The sequence below is a fragment of the Lotus japonicus genome, chromosome 1 (genome assembly GCF_012489685.1).
Source record: "Lotus japonicus ecotype B-129 chromosome 1, LjGifu_v1.2".
Lineage (NCBI taxonomy): Eukaryota > Viridiplantae > Streptophyta > Magnoliopsida > Fabales > Fabaceae > Lotus > Lotus japonicus.
Window position 1 is genome coordinate 23,965,664 of NC_080041.1, and position 9,213 is coordinate 23,974,876.

General features: G+C 30.7%; 1 long non-coding RNA gene across 1 annotated transcript; it reads right to left on the reverse strand.

Moving 5' to 3' along the window:
• Nucleotides 1–5,879: 5,879 nt before the first annotated feature.
• LOC130734203 (uncharacterized) lies at nt 5,880–8,662 on the reverse strand. The gene is made up of 2 exons (XR_009017816.1): nt 6,661–8,662; nt 5,880–6,121 (listed from the first exon to the last, which is right to left on the reverse strand). It is a non-coding gene; the product is annotated as an uncharacterized LOC130734203 (long non-coding RNA).
• Nucleotides 8,663–9,213: the final 551 nt, after the last annotated feature.

The following is a 9,213-nucleotide window of genomic DNA, read 5'->3' on the forward strand; positions in this document are numbered from 1 at the left end:
TAAATGAAAACATTAAAATGCATGAACTAAGCCTAAAGTGTCCTAAAATGACCGAAATATCCTAAAAACTATATTAAACTACATGAAAATAAACCAGGAAAATAGCCTTAAATCTCGGGTCATCACACCCCTATACTCAACGACAGCTTGTCCTCAAGCGGAAACTTAGGAAAGCTTGTCCTCAAGCACAGAATAAATCAATTCCAAATCAATTGCCAGCACTTTTAAAATACAAGATACACATCCAACAAATAAAGATCAATTTATGAGCATACTAGTTAAGAGAAACAAGGAATCAAGTCTAGAGAAAATGAAATCAATAGGACAATGAGACTCAAAGTTCACATCAAAACTCACAATTGTGATCATCAATTATCAATTATTCAGTGCATCTGACGTTACAAACACTATGTCTCGGTTATGATAATCAATCAAATCAAGGTCAAACAGTGTTATGCTATGTAACAAGAAAGAGATTTACACAGGTTGTAACTTGGCCAAGGTGTAACTTTAGGTAGATAAGAAAAAGATATTACAAGGCTACACACGTAGACAGTCAAGCGATTTATTTCTTCTTTCAATTCAGAGCATTCATTTACAGCACTCAAGGTTCTTTCTCTCTACTCTCCTCTTTTTATTTGCAAACTTTGTTTTTTTTGTCATTCTTTTTCTTTCTTTTCATTTTTTCATTATTCTTTTTCCAAGCATTTTGCTTCATTTTAAATGCACACTAGGAGAGAGAGGAACCTATACACAATTTTTTTTTTCTCAATTTACAATTCAGATCACTTAACAATTCGCAAATATTTTCAAAGTTAGGGACCAAGAAAATTCATATATAGGCTCAACTTGGGCAACTAAGGAATAACTGAAACAAAGTCTGAAGGCCATAAAAAATGCCTAATAATCTCTTAACAAATCACAAGCATAACAATATCAAACCGACATGCATTTCAAAGCAGAATCAAACAAGTGCAAGCAAGTCAGGAATCATCAGAGATCACTCATTACTCAGCAAAAACAAGGGGTAAAGAGATGAACCCCAGTGAACTCTTGTAAAACTATCCATTGAAAACACCTCTCAATCCCCAAATACACTCACTTCTCTCAATAGCATGTCATGTCCCAATACATTAACTACACATGTGTATCACAATTTTCATAAAAACCAAGCCATAGATTCAGAATTGAAACCACTTGAGTAGTCAAATACAAAAGTGAAATGACTACGGGATAAACGCATGTGAATGTGTGCAACTAAATAACTAAATGCATGATCATGTAACTACATAATTGCTTTTTAAACCTTGGGTTGTCTCCCAAGAAGCACAATGTTATAGTCCTTGTTAGACTCTCTCGGACTCAAAACTCTATCCGGGGTTTATTGCAAATTGCATTAAATCTTCGAGATCATGTAAATTATCACACAAATTCATCATGGTATTGCATGAAATTTCAGTTATCATGGCAAAATAAATTAAATTGAAAGTGAGTGGGTCAAGGAAATTCTCATTAATTTTCTTCCATGGTGAGTTGAGAAAGTTCTGTCCTCTTGTTTGTTCCTTGCCATGCTCGCCTTTGCTCCATAAATTCATGAGATAAATGCGAAAAATTGGAGGCGGTTCTTCATACACAAAATCCACATTGAAGGTTTCTTTTGGTCTAGAGTCAATCAATGCTTCTTTCGCTTCACCCATTGTCACGTCTTTCTCTAGTTCTTGACAAATTGTGAGTTCTTTTTCATAAAATTCTTTCTCTTCTTCCTCAATGGCTTGACGAGAGATATTTTCTTCAACTAACTCGCAATTCTCATTTTCTTCAATTGGTGCCTCCTCACATTGCTTCAAGGAATCACTTTCATGACCAATAGGTGATTCATCATGACTTTGATAACCTGCTCGCGTCCGCAGAATGCAAGATACTTTTTCTCGTAGGGCATTGGTTTGGGCTCTCCATTCGTGGTCTTGTCCATGAGATCCACTTTCACGAATACACTTCCAATTAGCATAAAATTCTTTCTCCAACTGCAATATATCACGCCTTTTTTTAGCATATTCTGCTTCAAGTTTAACTCGGAGTTAGCTCTCAAACTCCTCCAGGGCATTCATAGCTTCAATCTTAGATTGCAGCTCCGCTTCAAACTTAGCTCAGATTCTTGCTTCAAACTCCTCTTGTGTTTCAACCATGGTGTTCGCTTGATTGTACCTCGCATGCACTAGCAAACAACAGTCAGTAGCACCCGTACAAGAGTAATAAATTAAAAAAAAATAGGTCCTAACAAATAAATTCAGTTAAAAATAGAAAATAAACTGAACACAATCCCCGGCAACGGCGCCAAAAACTTGATGTGCCAAACTGCAAGTGTACAATTTCGCCCGGGGTTTTAATTATCGAACACAAGGATTGTGTGAGTTTACTTCTAAATTTACCAATGTAGTTGCAAGGAAGAAAAGCGAAATTAAAAGAGGGTTTAGTTGGTTGATAGAACGAAATAACAAGAAAATGTGGAATAGATAATTACTGATTTGAAATCACTTAGAGAAAAGCGCACCGGGGAATTGATTTCGTTTACCCTTGCTATGTTTTTACCCGCTACAATTATATATGAAATTAGTTAAATCTGTTACTGGTGCTAAGCCTATATGTTTACTTGCTAATCCCTTAGTCAAGCACCCCTTCTAGTTAATTAGTGATAGCTAATTCCTTAATACCTAATCCTAATTAACTAGAGATTCAATTTCATGTTCAGGCAAACACAAATAAATTGCTACCCTTATCCCTAAGGCGTAGAGACCCTTATTCAATTTCTTCCTAGATCCCTATCATCTACCAATTTCCCAATTGTGCAAACAATAGCATGAAACCCTTTCGCGATTGGATTCAATAAAAATAAAGAAGAAATTCATGAACTAAAATAACCATTCATATATAACTGAAACGTATCAAAACATAGTTTAGAGAAAACTACATAATATCCCCAGTACAAGAGAGGATTAGTTCCTCATAGTCATAAGAAACAATTCAAGAAAAAGGTAGCAAAACATCAAAATTACAATAGAAACCTGTATAGGATCCTAAAGAACTCAGAGCTCTGCCTCCAAAGGTCTCTCCAAATGTTTCAACGTGAAAAGATCCATAAAATAGGTTAAAAACGCACTTAAATAGAGTCTGGCTGTTATTTGCGTGAATTCTATGAAGGATCTTGCACAAAACTGGCGCAAAATATTTCAGAAGCTAATTCCTTCGCGTAAATGCGCGAGATGCAAGAGGAAATTAGCGCAAAACCGGCGCAAAGAAATCCAGATTGCTCCAGACTTCGAGATTCTTGACTCTCTCCCTTGATTTGCTCCTTGAGTCCACATCTTCTCCTAAAATAACAATAATAATAAAGGAAAATAATTAAAAACCAATAATAGAGATTAACTAGAAGATAGAGTAAGATACCGAATTCAAATAACTCGATTAAATCCTAATGAAATCTATAAAAATAACATAAAAAATATAGAAAAATATTAAAACTAAATGAAAACATTAAAATTCATGAACTAAGCCTAAAGTGTCCTAAAATGACCGAAATATCCTAAAAACTATATTAAACTCGATTAAATCCTAAAGTGTCCTAAAATCGAGTTATTTGACCGAATTCAAATAACTCGATTAAATCCTAATGAAATCTATAAAAATAATATAAAAAATATAGAAAAATATTAAAACTAAATGAAAACATTAAAATGCATGAACTAAGCCTAAAGTGTCCTAAAATGACCGAAATATCCTAAAAACTATATTAAACTACATGAAAATAAACCAGAAAAATAGCCTTAAATCTCGTGTCATCATCTACTTCTAATTTCTGGTAAGATAAATTACGACATCGATATAAAGTTTCACAAATATAGAAATTCAATAATAGTAATTAATTAAATAATTTCAAAATTTAATAATAATTAATTAAATAATTCGAAAATAATAAATAAATGTTAAAAACAAAATTAGATGATCAATACAATAATTAAGAGATTTGTTTAGGAAATAAATAAAAATCTTCCACAAAAACAATAATCTAGTCAAATTATATTTAATTCAGGAAATGAGGAATAAATTATAGGATGAATTATAATTCTAGACGGAAATCTTCCACAAAAATAATAATCTAGTCAAATTATATTTAACTAGTCCTTTTACCCGTGCGATGCACGGGAGATTTTAATTCTTATTTATTGTACGAAAATTTTAAATTTGTGTTATGTTTATTTAAAAATAATTTATGAATTAAAAAGACAAAAATAATTTTGATTATAAAAAAACACGAATTTTTAATTGTTTTCAATGAAGAATGTGTTTGCTTTTATTTTGTAGAAGAACAACTATTTTATTTATTCTTGGCCTTTGTGTTTAATGTTGCACTATCTAATTTAGTTTCTTAGAGGAAAAAATTTCTTTTGTTTCCCTGCGTTGCACGGGGTATTCTTTATGTTTATTGAGTTAAAATTTAATAAAGTAATGTTATCTTTATTAGGTTTATAAAAACAAAGTTATGAATTAAAAAATTAAAATTAATTTTAGATGTAAGTTAACTTAAATGTTGTAGTGTTTTTTTGTGTGTCACATCTATATATATTAGTAAAGCTCACTTGAGCTAAGTATTAAATACAAATACACATAACACATGAGATTCTACTAAGGAAAAAAATGATGTTTTAATGAGAGAAGCAATAACAACTTTGTAACTGAATAAAAATTATAACCCACTGCAAACACATTAAATATATTCAATAGTATAACATTGATTAACCGGGCAGTTTCTATGGATGGGCAAAATGTATTGCCTACATGTGTTTGAAGGCACAAAGTGGATACTAACTAAAAGGAAGCTTGACAGATAACTTTAAATGAGCAATGTGTTAATGACTAATTTAATATCAATTTTCAGTTGCACATTTCCTTGAAGATCCCACGAACTTTCTTTCCACCAATTCATTTTCAGTTACACATTGCCTTGAAGACCACACAAGCTTGCTTTCCACCTATTCATGTTGAAATTTTTTCAGTTACACATTGTCTTGAAGAAATGCCTATTCACCTAGCAGTTTCTCCCTGCAAGCAAATTAAATTCATGACTTTTCATTTTTTCTTATGATTTAGTCATTATCCTTCACGATGTAAAACCAAACTTATAAAAAATAAATGTAAGACTATAGATACAGGGGATTCATTACTGCATAAAGCATCAACAACTCACCACTCATGATATCAATAATTGCCACAGAGAATAGAATAGACTCATAACAAACCATGACAGATTTCGTAACTGATTATACAGAAACTAAATAAAATTGTCAGTGTCCAAAATTTATTCAGTTACCTACATTAAATAAATAAATATAAATGTATCATATAAAACCATGCATTTATTGTGTATCTCTATATAAACAAATCACTCACACACTCAAGTTATAGATATTTTACACTCCATCACCATGTGAGCAAAATGACAACTTCCACTAGCTATTTCAACAAGTATGCCATTTTTTATTACATTAGCTAATTTTAAATCTTTTTTTTTATTACTCATTTCTTCTTTCTTTGTGTCAGGAGAAAGATCATTAACGACAACAAAGAACTTGCATTCCTTGATCTATCCTCCAATACAAGATTGGAAAATAGAAGTACGAGTATCATGGATATAGGACACTCTGAATATATATAGGAAAAAAAATCACTGATATGGTTCTAAATCTAATTGACAAGAAGGTTTCAATTTTTTATTGTCTTTTACTAACATTTTATTATCACTAAACTTAGTTCTCTTGAATTTCTCTATAGGACAATCATTGCAAGGCTCAGGGCTGGAAAAAAAAGATTGTGCTTGATGTGGCTTCATCAGGTAAATAACTACTCTATATCTATCTTATGCTTTTCTATATGAATATCTCATAGAACAAAAGTCAATCTATATCCTATAAAAAGAGAAATTTCATTTCTACACAAGGTTCTTCAAATTTACTAACACTAACAATAAAATCAGAAACCAAAAACATATATATGTCAAGTTGAAACACTCACAGTTACTCCCTCCTTGCTCGATACCACCACAGAATGAGCCTAGATAGTATACTTCCTGTGAAAAAACATAGTATTGTAGTGTTAATATTGTTTATTATTATTGAATTAGAATAAAAAAAATTGTAAGAGAAAAGGATATCATATATATAAAGGGTCAGAGGAAAAGCTCCTCCCAGATTATACAACAAGGAAACAAAATTGATCAGTACAAAACAGCAGCAAAACTACAAGGTAAGAATAAAAGTAGTAGAAGCTTAAAAGAATACAAAGTAAAATTAGAACCCCAGGAAGAGTAGACATTGCAGAAATTGCACATCTTGGTTGCAGACCAGGGGAGACAATCACGAACGGATAAGTGCTCCTTAATACAAATTCTCAAAAAGCAAGTAAAACCTCAAGACTCCTTCATTTCAATAGCAATTTCTACCCTTAAGGTTTAAATGACATTTTTTTAGGGAAGGTTTAAATGGTTGTTTTAATACTATTATTTAATTTAATGACAATAAGAACCAACAAACAAGAAATAATTCAATTATAGAGGAAGAGGTAAACACAGAATAGCCCACAAAGAACAAAAGGCAGTGAAGAAAATACCTCCACAAATCAATGACATGGAGGGAGAGGAGGAACCTTCAATTCAAACTCCATTATATGACCATACCATAGAGAGAATATCATGGTAACACTACTACTTTAGTCTACAATTATGAACTCTATGGGCCTCGCTGGAAGTCACGCAGCGGTGGTCATTTGTCCTGTGCAACACAAGTTTGACAAAGAAACAAAATTGGGTGGGACGGGGGTCAGTGGTGTGGGTCGCATGTCCGACGGAAGTTGTCGGAGGCCTGGCTGGTGGTTTCGTGGTCGTAAGGGAAGGAGGAGGAGAAGAGGAGAGGCCAGGTGTGGTGGCTAGGGTTTTTGTTTTGACAAAAAGGGGAAGCGTGTCTCACTCTCCCTTTTCTCATATATTTGTTATTTTTTATTTATTTATTTTTTTTGTCAATTTTTTTTTTAATTCAATGTGGACTTACTCCTATTGTGTGGCTGCCTTCTTTTTTTTAAAAAAAATATTTAGCCATAATATTAATTTGTCATGGTTTCATATTTTAAAATTCTTAATTTTGTAATTTTTTTGTTCTATTTACAAAACTAAAACGTAATTTTAATATTTACTTTTGTTATTGATGATAAATATTTGAATTATTCTTACTAAAAAATATTTAACAAATATTTATCTTTTTATTTAATCAATGATGATTGAACTTAATAATACATTTTTTTAGTAACTTAAAAATACATTTTTACAAACTAAATAATCACACTATATTAATATGTATTAAATTCATTGTACTCTAATCTTTTATTTTTTTTTAAAATTCCAGGGAGCGTATCATTATTAATTACTACCTTGAGGTACAACACTCATAGTCGATTTAAAATACCTCTAGATGTTTTTGAAGATAGTACGAGCTTAATCAAGTAAAATACTCAGCTTGCTCAATTAATAATTCAAATAGATTTGATTATTTGGAATGAAACACCTATGACTAAAAGGTTGGCATTTGAATCCCTTGATAGAACACTAAAAGACATTGTTGGTTTCTTCAAGATCTTTATGTTTTCTAAAAGTATGATCGTTGACACTTCATCATCTGCTCAACTTAATTTATTGGCATCTGAATTCAACAAATGGATATTGCAAATGATAATATATATAACTGAACAAGAGTTCATGTATCCGGTGAAGTTCTTGAATTCTTTAAATTTCAATAATACCCAAACCATTGTTGCACCTTAAAGTAGGAATGTCAATTATGCTACTCAGGAACATCAATCCAACCCTAGGAATGTGCAATGGAATAAAACTAATTATTGTACATCTAGGAGAATAGAAAATAGAGTCGCAAATACTTCAGGAAGTAACACTGGTGCAAAAGTGCTTATAACACATATAGTTTTTACCACAAATAATTCTAAATGATATTTTATGCTAAGAAGAAACAATTTTCAATAAAGTTTGTTACACCATGACAATTAACAAAAGCCAAAATCAGTCATTGAACTATGGGAGATTATATTTGCCAAGACATATATGCTCTCATGACCAATTATATTTGCGTTGTTTAAAGTAAGATTACCAAAGGGATTGAAATACTTATTGTTGAGAAAGATGATACATATGCGTAATATACGAAAAAATTTAGTGTACAATGAAGTTTTTGATGAACTTTCATTTAATATTCTTACCTTTATACAAATTAAAATATCACAATTTAAAATTACAACTTAAAACAAATCTGTGCAGCGCATAGGTAAAAGAACCCATACTTGAATGCATTGTACCAAACATCACATTTTCTTTGTAATAAATATATTACACAATAAAATTAACTTATTGCTTAAATTAAATATTTCAAAGTAAATTAGCAATTTTTTATGTCATTGGATAAATAAATTTTTAAGTTGTTAAGATTATTTCTATGCTAATAATTATATAATTTGAGTACTATTAATTATTTACACAAAAAATAACTCTAATTATATTTATTGAAATGTCTTAATTAACACAATTTTTTTATATTTATAATTAAAATTATTTTAAATTTTATTTATTTAAACTACAATAATTTATATATAATGTTCTATAATATTGTAAGTAAACCCGTGCAACGCACGGGTATAATATCTAGTGTGTTTGTATTTGTTTTGTAGTAATGTAATAATTATACTAATTTATATTTTTTGCGTTTATTTTAATGTTAAACTTTTTTTTTGATAGGAAAATGTTAGTTGTTAATTGTTAGTAAATTAGTTCTTTCATCAGGGTTCGCCTCTAGCCCTTCACCCTTCAATACCCTTCATTTTCCTTAGCTCACCAAGTGAGCTACCCATCCCACCCCAATGTTGAACTATTTAATTTGGTCTTTTATATAACAATTTAATTTTTTATTTTAGTGAGATGAAATGTTATATGAGTTTAATGGATGTGCATTTTCAATGTTACCCAATTATTGTATGCCACGTGGGATAAATGATTATATTTTTCATTTATTTTAATTAAATTACAATTATAGTTTCTGATGTGACAGAAAACAATTGAATGTTTGTGTAAAAAAATGTTTACACCAACGGTGTATCTTCCATTTT